Source organism: Hipposideros armiger, unplaced genomic scaffold, assembly GCF_001890085.2.
Source record: "Hipposideros armiger isolate ML-2016 unplaced genomic scaffold, ASM189008v1 scaffold_203, whole genome shotgun sequence".
Classification (NCBI taxonomy): Eukaryota; Metazoa; Chordata; class Mammalia; order Chiroptera; family Hipposideridae; genus Hipposideros; species Hipposideros armiger.
The window spans coordinates 965658-981061 of NW_017731553.1; positions in this window are offsets into that span (position 1 = coordinate 965658).

A 15404-nucleotide genomic window follows, 5' to 3' on the forward strand; every position below is an offset into this window, starting at 1 on the left:
GCCGTCGCCGGCGACTCACGGCAGCCCAGCTCCAGGTTGAGCTGTTGTTCAGCATCTTAGCTGTAGAGGGCAGTGTCACTGGCCCTCACATCTTGGGATCCGAACCGGGGCCCTCTGGCATCCCAAGCGAGTTCTTAACCATCGCGCCACTCGGCCGGCCCTAAAAAATGTTTTGAAAAATCTCATCTGTAAAATGGGAACGATTTCACAACCTACCTCTTAGGGGCGTGGCAATTAAATGACCAATCCATGGATTGGTCATTTAAAAGAGAATATATAGCCTTTTATTTTCCAAACTCTTGGATGACAGGAACTGTGCTGTTATCCAAGTGTTTGGAAAAGAAAAGAGTATATATTTATTCATTTTCTCCTTTTTAAAGCAGTGGGTGCTATACACAGTAGGGAGATATTGTTCTAATGCAAAAGTTCTAGCGTTTCCGGCATACTATTCCCATAAGGAGACAAAAAGGGAATGATTTTTCTGGAAGTCTTGCACTGAATTTGCTCTGTCAACTCTGGAAAACCAGTGCCACAACAGCTGTTGATATATCTGCTGCTCTTTGTTTTACTAAAGCTGGCTACAACACCTGAACCTTAGAGAAAGCTGGTAATTAAACTCACACACATGCACAAACCACACACACACACACACTCACACATCTGTTGGTTCTATTTCTCTGCAGACCCTTGAGTAATTCAGTCATGTAGTTTATTTCATTTAATTCTTTAAAAAAGTCTGTGAGGGTGGCTGTTTAGCTCAGTTGGTTAGAGCACAGGGCTCATAACACCAAGGATGCCAGTTCAATCCCCACATGGGCCACTGAGCTGCACCCTCCACAACTAGATTGAAACAACTACTTGACTTGGAGCTGATCGGTCCTGGAAAAACTCTGTTCTCCAATTAAAAAAAAAAGATCTGTGAGATTTAAATATCATTATGCACATCTAACAGATAAAACATTGAGGCACAAGAGACTAAGTAACGTGCCTAAGAATGCAGAGTTAACTCATGCATTTCCCCTTCCCCAGGCTGATTCAGGATGCCGGTTTAAACTCCCCATTTGCACAGAGCAAAATGTTACCAGTGGCTTACAATGTTACCAGTGATACCAGTGTTACTAATGATTCCTGGCCATAGCCTCAGCTAGCCAGCCCTAAGCTCTAACACCCTCTGAAGGACATGGCACAGCGAAACACAGACATACAAATCAGCCTATCAAATGCAAATAGAGCCATCAAGTTGGGGTTGCACTTCAGTGTTCACAAAAGCTACTTCCTTATCCAACATGCATTTCTCCAATCTGAAAGCCTGCTCTGCACAGTAAAGACAGACCCTCCTGCAAATTCAATTTTTGTCCAAAGTCGGAAAACTCATTTCTTATTAAGGTGCTTAGTGTCCTGGATAAAGTTTGTCCCCTTGTGAAACTACTAAAGGAAAGGGGCATCACAGGACACTGGACAGCAAAGTGAAATCTGGAAGATCAGGGAGAGAGAATCAGATGGTAGACGAGGATAGATTTAGCTGAAGTGCGGGCTGGCCTTGGATTTTCTGGCAAAAGGTTTTCTCGCCCAACATTTATTAAGAACCAATGCTGTGCCAGACATGGGAAACCAAAAGACAAATATGACACTGTCTCTGCCTTCAAAGAGCTAATAATCTAGTTTATCTCACAAGATGACAGGGAATTCTTTCATCTGTGGAACAAACACGTATCAACTGCCAGCTATGTGCCAGGCCCACCTGTGCTAAGTGTTGGGCACTTAGAGAGTGAATAAATCACTGTATTATAGACTCCCAGCCCTGATGGGACTCACAGTCTTCCAGGGTATTACACCTGCCCTCAAAATCACCAGGGTGGGGAGAGAACCCTGTAGCCCCCCACCTCAAATTTCCTTGAGTCGGTCTCTTTGGCAACAATGTGCTGTCTTTCTTTGTAGATTCTGAATTCACTCCCTCTCTCAGGAACATAACCCTGTGACTGGGGAGACATTACTTGTGTTTTAAATTATACAAAGCCTAATGCTTTGGGGAAAAAATAAGACAGGCAGGCACTCTATTCAGACATGCAATCTCCTCAGCCGGGAAGCAAGGCAGCCAGAGGGAGCAGTGATGGCCATCCGTCTTCCCTAGCCCAACACAAGAACAATCTTCTCTGAATATTAAAGGAACAATTTAGAGAGAAAGTCTGCACTTGCTTTTTCTCCCCTACCATATTCAATGAAATGCAATTCTGATGTTCAGAGAATCTCCAACTAAGTAGATAACACAGACACATTTTTCAAAGGGCCCGCCATGGCTTTTTATCCTCCACAGCATCTAATACCTGTCAAATATTTTAGATTAAAATGAGTATGAAAAGCATGGCCTAGCTCTGCACTTCCTTTGCTCTGCAGACCAGGCAGGGGCTGGGATGAAAATTAGCCTTGGGGTTTAAAGTCCATGCTGGGATACCTGTGCCCCCTCCATAATACTCCTTGTATTATGCATCTACGATGTTCAGAAATGGTATATTAGAAATAACATTGGCTTTGGAGTTGGGCATGCCACTGACCTGCTGTTGACCTTGAGAAGTCACTTCAGCTCTATGAACATCAATTTCTTCATTTTGAGACTGGGAATAATCATCCTTATCCCCCTCCCCATAGTATTATGATGAGACTCAAATGAGATCACATATATGCCATATAAGGGATCAGACACATGATAAGCCTTCAGTTAATAGTGGTCCATCTCCTCATCTTGTCCCAAGGACAGCCTGAGAGCAGTATCCTTCTCAGGGCTTATAATCCTGTTTTTGCCTGGGTTTGCTTTCTATTTCCTTAGTCTTTTCATGTAACCAGGAAATTCCAGAATTCCTCCTGACCTCCCTTCAGGTTTTTACTGCTTCATTCTAGTCTCTGTTTTGCTGCCAATTAGGAGGTAAGACATCCATGCAGTATTTGTACAACCCAAACAAATGAGCATGTTCTGTCATCATTGAGGATGTGTATAATTGAACTGATGCAAATCCTCTGATAATGAGAAAGTTTCATGTTCCATATGAAAACAAATCTCCAGTAATTAGCATCCTCTTTTCATCAGCGTGTTCCAGCAGGTTGGTTGAATGGCCCAGGCCAGGGATTGGCAGCACTCCAAAGCCTTGGTCTGTTGGGAGTTCAGGCCGCTCAGTAGACTGAAAGGAAATAACTTAGGAAATAGAGAACTCTCAGCACGTCCAGTTTCATACCCTCGGAGTGGCCTAACACTCAGTACCCTCTACGCAGAAAGCCCCAAAACATTTTCCTGTCATTATCTCTTCCCCATTCAACCTTCTTTGGTTCATTTATTAAGCTGACATGTCTACTGCAAATTCAAAGTATGACTTGCGAAAGTCTCCTCCCTCCTCTTTGTCTCAATCTTCTCTGTTAATTTAGTAATCTAAAGGAGAAACTCTGGAATCCACTGGATTTGTATTTCGTGATTGTCTTAATCACCACCCCACCACTACAGCCAACACCAAAAAACTCTCTAGGTAATTCAGAGGTTCTACACCCAATTCCAATGTAGGGATTGATGAGGGACAGACGGCTAGACACTGCACCTGTGTGTCTCCACTAATCAATGCATCATTTTAACCTAAAATTGGTTTGTAAATTTTATTGGAATTTGGTAGCCATATATTGTAAATAGAGTGTGTGTGTGTGTGTGTGTGTGTGTGTGTGTGTTGGGGGTGCAATTCTCAAACACCAGCTAGGTGTCCTATAATGCAACTCAATTTTGATATTATTTACCCACAAATGTGGTCAGATTCCACAAGTTAAGGGTTCAGTCCTACAAGACTACCCTACACCCTTCAAAGCTCAGTTCCAAGTTATCACCTGTGCATCCTGACCAACTGGTTATAGATTGGAGGTGCCAATGACTTCCTCTTTGGGTTTGATTAATTTGCTAGTGTGGCTCACAGACCTCAGAGAAACATTTTACTTACTAAGTCACTGATTTATTTAAAAAAGGAAATAACTTAAGGACAGCTGGATGAAAGAGATGCATATGGCAAGGTATGGGGGAGGGGCATGGAGATTCCATGCCCTCTTCAGGCATTCCACTCTCCCAGCACTTCCACATGTTCACCACCCTGGAAGCTCTCCAAATCCACACCTTTTGTGTTTTTTATGAAGGCTTCATTACATAGGCATGGTTGAGCAAATCATTAACCATTGGTGATTGATTAATCCTCCAGCCCTCTCCCCTCCCTGGAAATTGGGGTGAGACTGAAAATTCCAAACCTCTATTCATGATGGTTCCTCTGGAGACCAGCCCATATCCTTAGGTGCTTTCCAAGTCACCTTATTAACATAAACCCAGTCTTGGTGCAAAGGGGCTTGTTGTGAATGACAAGACACCCATTTCACCTTTATGGCTCTGAAGCAATTTCAGGAAGTGAGGACAAGAGACCAAACATTATGACAAAACAGGCTCTTATTGCTAAGGAAATTCCATGGGTTTGGGGAGCTTTATTCCAGGAAGCATGGACAAAGACCAAAATATACATGAGAAATATAGCTTGGTCATCTAAATGACCCAATATATATCTCTTACAAATCACAATATTGCAGTAATTTAAACAATAACAAAGGGCTTTATTGGCAGGATATTGGAAAACTCGTAGATGCAATGGAAGGCTAAACGCAAGGCTAAGAAACAGAAACGAACGAGGGCAGAAACAGTTGGAGTTGAGAGTGCTGCTGCTTGCTTGGATGAACGCAGGTCATGTGTATTTTGTCCTTGCATCACTCTGTTTAAGATTGCAAGTACTGGGATTTAAGCCCAGTTGTCTCTATTTAGGTCACCCACTGGCCTCTTGGATTGGAAAGAAATATTAGGCAGAAGGATCCTCCAGGAACCCTTTTGACTTCCGTAGTGGAAAGTCATCTGATCACCTCTGCAGCTTCAAATAGTATGACTAAACCATTAACAACAAACAAATCTCTTCACTTCCTACTTAGTAGCCTGAGAAGATGGATTTGCACCTTTCCCTTCATATTGCCTCACCACCGTCCTCTAGCATTTATCAGCTTGCTCCTTTACTTTTTCTGATGTCAATGTTCACAAGATGTATGCTTTGTTCTATAGAAACACTTAAGTTTTCTATGATTTTTCTATAGATTGATTTTTTAATTTTAAAAATGAAATTTAACATTTATTAATTCTTTTGTTGACACACCAGCGTAGTTGATGTTTCTGTAGTTATTTTGATTGTCTAAAACTTAGTGTCTAGCAGATTCCTCAGGAAGGGGTTATGATTTCTTCTTACATGTTGATAACAATTTGTGGCCCTTTATACTTGAAAGTCAATTTGCTGGATATAGAGTCATAAACTCCCCCCTTATGTTTCCTGGATGTCTTAAATAAGTTATTCCATTTTCTTCTGGCATAAAGTCTGGTGATAATCTGATTTTCTTTCCTTTAGAAATAAAATGCTCTTTTTTCCTAGATTCTAAAGGATCTTTCTTTTTTGTGAACGTCCATTAGTTTTACTAGAATTTGCCTTGGTGTTGTTAGTTTGAGGTCAATATTTTAAGATATGCAGTGTGCACTTTGAATGCATAGTTTCAAAAGAAAATTTTTTTTCAGGGAAGTTTTTTATCAATTGTAGTTTTCAGATTTCTGTTCCTTTGGGCTTCTTCTTCAGGAAATCTTATTATCTATACTTTTAATAATCTTTGCCTATAATCAATATTTATGATTTTTTCCCTCAAACCCATTTTTTCTCCATTTCTTCCCAAGTTATTAAAACTATTTTATCTTCTATTTTAAAAGACACTGTTGTGTTTTTCACTCCTTTATTCTTTTTAGTTCATCTTTGTTTTTCAAATGATTCTTTTTTATTTATAATTCTTTCCTGAGTACTGTCACCTTCTTTCTGAGTGTTTTAAATTCTGATATATGTTGTTCTTTCACATACTGTATCATATTTTTAATATCTTGTGCTTGCTTAAAATCATAAATTTGATTTTTGTCTGTTTTGTGGGCAGATCTTTCTGGCATGCTTTCATCTTCTGTGGGATGTTATGCCTCTTATTCTCTTTCTTGTTATAATAACCTTGTATGAGATTTGGCCTTGATAAGCTTGATCCATTTTTAAGAGAAATTAATTTTATGTTGTTTGGTGTAGTGTTCACAAATATAGTGGCCAGCTTTCTGAGATTCCCTGACCTTCTCTTCCTCCCTACTTTGTTCTAGAACTTTGCTTTGCCTCTGGTCCCTTACCTGCTCAATTTTAAGCTCATTGCCATTAACTTCTCTTCAGTGTGAGGCTCAATGGAAACCATGGCCAATCAATTTTAAGAGTCCATAGGGGCTAGGCTGCTTCATTCCTTTTATCAGTCTTTTCTACTTTGCAGTTACAACATTTCATCTATGAAACCCATAGTTTCGTTTATTTGTTTTGTTTCATTATTATTATTATTATTATTATTATTACTATTATTATTATCTCTTGAGGACGCTCCATCTACCCATTCTAACTCACACTTTAAACTGCTCGTGTTTCAGGCCTATAGTGATATCCTAAGAATTTCCTTCCATATTTTTCTAGAGTGGATCCAACATCTTCTTTTATGATTGTCTCTTATTTTGCTGAATTACATCTGCAGGAAATGCCTTAAGAAAGGGAGTTAGGAAGATGAACTTTCTGAGGCTTTACATGTTGGAAAAAATCTATTCTCCTACGACATTTGACTAATAGTGTCAGTAAGATAAAAGTCTAGTTTTCCTTATAACTTTGTACATATTTCTTCATTGTATTCTAGCTTCCGATGTTGTTTATGTGACGTCAGATGGCAATCTGATTCTTTTTCCTTTATAGGCAACTGATTTTTTTTTATCTCTGGAAGTCTTTAGGATTCTCTCTTTATACTTGCTGTTCTGAAAATTTTCAGTAATGTATATGAGAATGATCAAAAGATGTGAATGTTTAAATAAAAAATTGTTACTTTATAGACACATTGCCATTAATCCCCCTCAAAATATTCCCCCCTCAATTCAAACACACTTATCCCATCATTTCTGCTACTTTTCGATGCAGTTCTGGAAGTCCTCTTTTGTGAGTGTCTTTACTTCATCCTCCATATGACAACACTCCATGTCACACATCGCTTCTGGTACAGCAATGTCTGTCAAATAAAAACATTACGGTGTGTTCTCATCCACCTTATTCACCAGATCTGGCACCGTGCCACTTCTGGCTCTTCTCCAAAGTCAAAATAACCATGAAAGAAAAACGTTTTGAATCGATTCAGGACATTGAGGCAGCCATGACAGTGTAACTAAAGATACTCATGAAAGAGAACTTCCAGAACTGCTTCAGAAAGTGGCAAGAATGATGGGATGTGTTCAAAGCGAGGGGAAGTATTTTGAGGGGGATTAATGGCAATGTGTCTTTTACTGTAATATTTTTTTAAACATTCACCATATTGTTTGATCACACTTTATTTGCGTATGAGAGAATGCAAGTCATTTTCCATTATATTTTTGAGCATTAGATGGGCTCTTTTCATCTGAAGACTTATGTCCTTCCACTCTGGGAAATTGTCATTTATTATTTTAAGGAACAATTTCTTTCCTTCCATTTTCTCTGTTCTTTTATTATGGAATTCTTATTAGTCAGCTATTGGACCTCCTGGTGTAAGTTTTTTGTTTTTTTTTAAAGATTTTTTTAATTGGGCAATTGGGGGATGGGAACAGTGCTGGGGAATTAGGGGAAGGGGAACAGACAAGTTGCTGTTGTTTTGTTCTTCACTCTAGTTGTGGAGGATGTTGCTTCACTGGCCCAAGTTGGCACCATCATTGCGCTCTTCCCAGGCGAGGCACATCATTCGCCGGCTTCTAGACGGCTGCTCACTGCGGCTGCTGGCTGCTCACGCTGGCTGCTGGCTAAATACGGTAGCCCATGGCAACCCACTGCCACAGGGGCTGCAGCTTACGCCGTCGCCGGCGACTCACGGCAGCCCAGCTCCAGGTTGAGCTGTTGTTCAGCATCTTAGCTGTAGAGGGCTGTGTCACTGGCCCTCATATGTGGGATCCGAACTGGGGCCTTCTGGCGTCCCAAGCCAGTTCTTAACCATCGTGCCACTCAGCCGGCCTCCTGGTGTAAGTTTTAAAAAATCAACTTTATTGAACTATTGTTTAGGTACCACAATATGCACGTATTTTGTTTTAATTTTATTAAGTTTATTGGGGTGATATTGGTTAATAAATTTATATAGTTTTCAAGTGTGCAATTCTATAATATAATACATCATCAGCATATTGCATTGTGTATTCACCACCCAAAATAAAATCTCCTTCCATCACCATATATTTGACCACCTTTATCCTTTTCTACCACCCTCCCTGTCCCCTTATCCTCTGGTAACCACCATAATGTTGTGTGCATCTATGAGATTTTTTTTTAAGGAGGGCACAGCGCACAGTGGCCCATGTGGGCAATCAAACTGAAGAGGCTTTCTTTCCTACATTGTATATTTTTGGCTCCTTTGTTGAAAATTATCTGTCCATATGTATGTGGTCTTATTTCTGGGCTCTCAATTCTGTTCCATTGGCCTGTGTGTCTGTTTTCCTGACTAAAGTTATGGACCTTGGTAGCAGAGATGATTTTATGAATTTGCTCAAAGGCAAGGGAAGCAAAAGCAAAAATAAATGAATGGGATGATATCAAACTAAAAAGCTTCTGTACTAACTGAAATAAGTCAGACTGAGAAACACAAGTACCATATGATCTCACTTATGTGTGGAATCTAAAGAACAAAATAAACACACAAACAAAAAAGAAACAGTCTCATAAATATAGAGAGTAATGGTGGCCAAATGGGAGGGAGGTTGGGGGATGGGTGAAAAAGGTGAAGGGATTAAGAAATGTAGAATGGTAGTTACAAAATAGTCATGGGGCTGTAAAGTACAGCATAGGGAATATAGTCAATAATGTTGCAACTACTATGTATAGTACCAGGTGACTATATTAGGGGGATCACTGCATAAATTATAATAATGTCTAATCTCTATGCTGTACACCTGAAACTAATATAAAATAATATTGAATGTCAACTATAACTGAAAAAAATAATAAAAAGCTTCTGCACAGCAAAAGGAGCCATCAACAAAATAAAAAGGCAATCAATAGAACAGGAGACTATATTTGCAAGCACCACCTATGAAAAGGCATTAATATCCAAAATATATAAAGAACTCATACAACTTAACAACAACAAAAAATCAAACAATCCCATTAAAACATGGCCAGAGGACCTAAACAGACACTTCTCCAAAGAAGACATACAAACGGCCAACAGGTATATGAAAAGATGCTCAACTCTGCTGGCTATTAGGGAAATGCAAATCAAAACCACAATGAGATACCACCTCACACCTGTTAGAATGGCTATTATCAACAAGGCAAGTAATAACAAGTGTTGGAGAGGCTGTGGAGAACAAGGAGCCCTCATACACTGCTGGTGGGTATGCAGATTGGTGCAGCCACTACGGAAAACAGTATGGAGGTTCCTCAAAAATTAAGAATAGAATTACCATACAACCCAGGCTGATAGCTAATAAGAAAATGGGGACTTCAGTCCTTCAACCTCAAGGAACTGGATTCTGTCAATAATCTGAGTGAGCTTGGAAACAGATTACTCCTAGAGCTTCCCAATAACTGCCCAGCCCACTGACAACTAACCCTTTTTCTTTTGGTTATGAGAAAAATGGTACTTGATGACTCTTTTCTTTAGATGTCTTCTCAGAAAACACAAAAATAAGCTGTGGAAGAGAATGGCACACTCACTAATGGACACAAACTTCTAGACAGATCAATGTAAGCATTTCTGAGGGAACTCACTCTCCCTTGAGAGATTTACTGTCTTTTGCTTGTGACTTCAAGTCTTTCTGCCTGCCTGTTTGCAATACAGAAGAAAAAATGGTAAGGAGTTGCTTATGGTTTATTAGGGGAACAACACAGAAAGGAATTGATTGTGTCTGTGGATGATGTATCCATATATTACTAGGTGCAGTCAAACAGAAAGTTTACTGCCACAGTCTCCAAGGCCACTATTAAAAATAAGAATCTTTATTCTATCCCACTTTTGATCTTCTCTCTTAGATCTGCAGTTTCCTCACATGGTTATATGTCAATACCAACTTTCTTTCTCACTCAATATTTACGCATTCTTTGAATTAGTCTTAAGAAAAAATGGGGGGAAAATCAGGATACAAGGGAAGAAGGTACTTAACGTAAGAGTAAAGGACCAACAGTATCAAACTATTCAGAGGTTGAGGAGGATGGAACTGAGAAAAATAGTATCAAATTTGGTGACATGCATCATTAGGGGATCTCAGTGGTTTTGTTTCTAGAAGTTACTTAGATCAGAAGTCCGTAATGCAGGAAACCAAGGAGTAAATGACACATGAAGAGGCTGAGGAGAGGTGTTTAGGTGAAAGGGGAAGGACGTGGGAGGAGGGATCAAGAAGATTACCTCAAAAATGGGAATGATTGGAGCATGTTTGTCAGCAGAGGATAAAAAGCCAGTAGAGAGAAGGATAGGGTGTGTGTGGAAGAATAATTGAAAAATCGAGCAGGAGCAAAACAGTCTGTTTCTGCTTTTAAATTTGATAGTTCCCCCACATGTCTGTTTTCAATCTTCTTTTTTGTACCTACACACAGTCTCTCAATTATTTCAGCCATCCTCACAGTTTGAATCCCCACCTCTCTATTAACAAACCCTACATCTTCAGCTCCAGCTCATACATCGCTCATGAAGTTCAGTTGAACACTTTGGATTGCTTGTTGGATATGGATGTCTTGCCAGCCCTCAAACTCAATCTCAAAGCACATTCCCCCATGCCTCCAAGTCTGTCTTTTCCCTTGACTTCTTTTTTTCTGTTTGTGAAATATTCATTTTCCTGGTGCCACTGAGAGGAATTCTGCTATCATTTTTGCCTCATTACTTTTCCTCATTTTCCATATCCAGTCATACACCAGACCCTGCTAAGTCTTCTTTCACAGGGATTCTTGAAACTACCCCATTCTTTTATCTTTATCCCCACTGCCCCTGCCCTAGAACAGCCTCTCATAATCTCTCACATGGATCATTGGTGCTGTGCCTCTAATATTATTCTCATTAATTCTACTTTCCATACAACTACGAATGCCTTCTTATCTAAACACCACTCTCATCATGTCACTGCCTTATTTAAAAACCAACCAACTAAACAACCAACCAAACCACCCACCTATCTACCTATAAACACCTTCTGTGGTTTCCAAAACCTTCAGTACAAATAAAAGTCAATTACTTATCCTGCCAGTCAAAGTCCTCCACAATTTTGTCCCTGCCTTCCTTTAAAACTTTGTATTGTGTTTGTCTCCAAAGGACCCCTTCATTCTAACCAGATGGTCCATTTGCCATCCCTCCACTCGTGTTCTTTATCTGAACTGAAATCTAATTACATCACTTATTCTTACCATTTACTAATATTCCTCCCATCTATTAAGGCCTGATTTGACTCCCACTTCCTCCATCCATCCTTTGTCTCAGGAATGATGCTGGACATACAATACTGAAATCAATAAGCTTTTTCATTCATCTCCACCAAAAACGATCTCACATTTTATAGAATCCTGTAATGCCAACTCTGAAAACTCCCTCAAATATCCTCTAACCCAACCTTCTCACTCTTCAGAAAAAATGGGGCCCAGTGTGGTGAAAGGTCTTACAATGGTGACACAGTGAGTTGATGATTTAGAGGTGAATCTAGAATCCAGATCTCTGGTATCTCAAGCCAAGGCATTGACAACTGCCCCAGTTAATTGCCTTATTATTTATCTCCTGATTCTTATATATTGCTGTCTTATTTATTTTAAAGATTTCATTGGGGAATTGGGGTAGGGGAACAGCGTTGGGGAATCAGGGAAGGGAAACAGACAAGTTTCTGCCCTTTTGTTTTTCAGTCAGTCTAGTTGTGGAGGACATCGCTTCACTGGCCCATGTTGGTATTATCATTGCTCTCTTCCCCAGTGAGGCAGTCGCTCACCAGCCATTGGACGGCCGCTCATGGCGGCTGACAGCAGCCCACTGCAGCCTACGCCGACGCCAGCCACTCACGGCAGCCCAGCTCCAGGTCAAACTGTTGTTCACCATCTTAGCTGTAGAGGGCGCAGTGTCACTGGCCCATGTGGGATCCAAACCGGGACGCTGCTGCTCAGAGCTCGCACTCCCAAGCCAACTCTTAACCAACGCGCCACTCGGCCGGCCCTATATTGCTGTCTTAGAAAATAGATATGCAGTTAGTTCCCACAACCTTGAATTATACTGAGTTCCAGGAGGGCAGAGGATATTTCTTCTACTTCTCTGAATTCCCCACAGCACGTAATCCATTGCTTTGGACAGAACAGGCATTAAGCAAATATGTACTGATTAAACAAGAAATGATACATCACAACTTGACCTAAACTATCAATTTTCATAGTCTCATTAACATATTCTATCAATTAAAATTAGTAGTGGCCTTGGGTCCCTGAGCAGTTACAATGACAAAACATGATATTCCAACATAGTCAGGTGAACTTCAGTCCCTAATGTGTATTTCATAAAGCCTTTGAAGGGTGGAGCTGGAATTGCCCTTGAAAGTCATTTCACATAACAGTTCCCTCTCTTCCCCCCATTTTATTAATAAAAAATTAAATTTACAGAGGAAAAAGTAGGACTTGCCAAATGTACACATATTAAATTAATGGCATAGTTAAGACTAGAGACCAAGTCTCCAAATTCATGAACCAAAGTTTTCCACAACCCAAGAGAGCAGATTATATACTACGATGGTTAAACAGCTAAGCACATGGGGTTTGGAGTCTGACTGACTTGGCTCTATCACTTGAGCAAGTTTATGAATCCCAGCGAGACTCAGTTTCTTCATTTGCAATAATAAGCCTGGTTGGGGAGCTCTGAGGTCAGGCGAGGAGACAGTACTCTCCATAGGCTGTGGTGCCTCCTGCGTTGGATGAAAAAGATCCAACTACCAGCTTAGGTGCAAGGCCACTCAGGCCCCTGAAGACACTAAGGGGAGTCCATGACCCAGCACACCCACAGATGTGCCTTAGATTTTGCCCATAGGCCTGAGATCAAGCAGAGTGCTCCCATGCCTGCCTGGCATAGAGACAAACATGAGGAGCATTTGGAAGATTAACTAATTACATACTGTGAGGTATCGGGGAGTAGGCACTGAAGTAATAGGACAGCACCCTCAGGAGCTTTCACTTCTCCATGACAGGCTCATTATGAAACTGTCAACAATGGCAGCTGAAAATCACTGAGGGGAGGAGGACATCTTGTCCCCAAGGTATTCAGTTGGAGCTGCTTGGTGCTTAGGAAAGCCACAGGGACTCTGAGGTCTCACCAAAGGTTGCCAACCAAAATAAGAACCAGGAAATGTAGAGAAGAGTCTTTCAAAGATAAGTAGCACCAGCCCCTTGAGTGGCTGTGGCCACAGGGACAGAGTTGCTGAGGGAATGCTGTGACTTCCAGGAAGAGTTCAGACAGGGCAAGGTTGGGAGCATGGACAGCAGGGACACTTAAGTCATGGGAGATTAGGTCTGATGGGAAGTATGGGAGGTAAGAGGAAGAAACGCATGACATGGAATCCAGACCTAGTAAGTGTCAAGCAATCAGATATCCAAATAAATGGTAGAAGGAAACTGTCATTTACTAAGTACCTAAGATAAATAACAAATTACTGCAAACTTAGTGGCTTAAAAACTATACTCATTTATTATCTCAGTTCCATGGGTTGAGTCTAAGAATGGCTTAACTGTATCCTTTGCTCAGAGTCTCACATGCTACAGTCAGGGTATCACCAGGACTGTGGTCTCAACTGAGGCTTGGAATCCTCTTATAAGCTTATATGTGGTTGTTGGCAGAACTCATTTCCAGCTTGCTTCTTCAAGGCCAGCCAGAGAGAGACTCTCCACACAATACTCCCATTCTCCCAGCACAAAAACCAGGTATTAACGAATACAGATTAGTTCAGGGCTTATGCCCCATAAACCAAACAATAGAAGACATACACCCGGTGGTCCCCAACCCTTATACTTTGCTAACCACTTTATCTGTCGAGTTTTGCTGGTTTACGGGGTTGGACTTAAAAGAGGCCTTCTTTTGTATACTCCTGAGTCCTGAATCATAGGAACTCTTTGCCTTGGAATGGGAAGACCCGACCTCTAACACCAAGCAGCAGTTTTGTTGGACGGTGCTTCATCAAGGATTTAAAATTCCCCCACATTATTTGGGAAAGTGTTAGCCAAAGATGTGAGGGAACTTCAATTGATTGAAGGAACATTACTCCAGTGTATTGATGACATCCTTATTGCCAGTCTTCACAAGGAGGCTTCTAACAAAAACGCCATTTTGACTCTAAACTTTCTGGTGGAAAGGAGATATAAAGTCTCCCGAAAGGAGATATAAAAAGGCCCAGATATTTCTGCCTAAAATAAGATATCTGGGATTTGAAATTTCGCAGGGACAAAGAAACCTTCTGCCTGACAGAAGGGAGGCTATTATTCTGTTGGTTATACCCATCACCCATCGTCAACCAAGGGGATTTTTAGGGATGGCTGGTTTTTGTAGAATGGATCCCCAGCTCTGGATTAACTGCAAAACCATTTGAAGAAGCCTTAAAGGGGATAGACCTAGAGCCCGTGGACTGGAATGGAGACAGCCAAAAGGCCTTCTTAACTATCAAAGAGAAGCTAATGACTGCCCCTGCTTTGGGGCTCCCTGATCTAAGGAAACCATTTGACTTGTTTGTCCATGAAAGACAAGGATTAGGACTGGGAGTTTCAACTCAAGATCTCGGACACATAAAAAGGCCAGACATTAGATATATCTATTACAATTCCATTGACTATCTTCCTTATGCTGTACTCCACATCCCATGACATAGTAATTACAATATTGTTGACTCTATTCCCTATGCTGTACTCTATATCCCGTGACTATATATAACTGTCCCCCATGTCCCCATGGCAACACTGCAGCTGCGTATTTATGCTGTCCAGCCCCCTACCTCTCTCTCTCATCCCCACCCCCCAACCAACAGCCATCAACAGCACCCCCACATCTCTGAGACCACCTCTGTTCATTTTCCTCGCCCATTCAGTTTTTTAGAGTCCACATATAAGTGAAATCATATGGGAGTCAGGTTTTTGAAAGCACTAGCCTCACCTGTGTCTCCAGACTTGATGCCAATTCTTCAAATAAACCTTTACTTTTTTTTGCAGATTTTTAAAAAAGATTTTATTGGGGAATTGGGGAAGGGAACAGTGTTGGGGGATTGGGGAAGAGGAACATTGTGTTTTTCCAGGACCCATCAGCTCCAA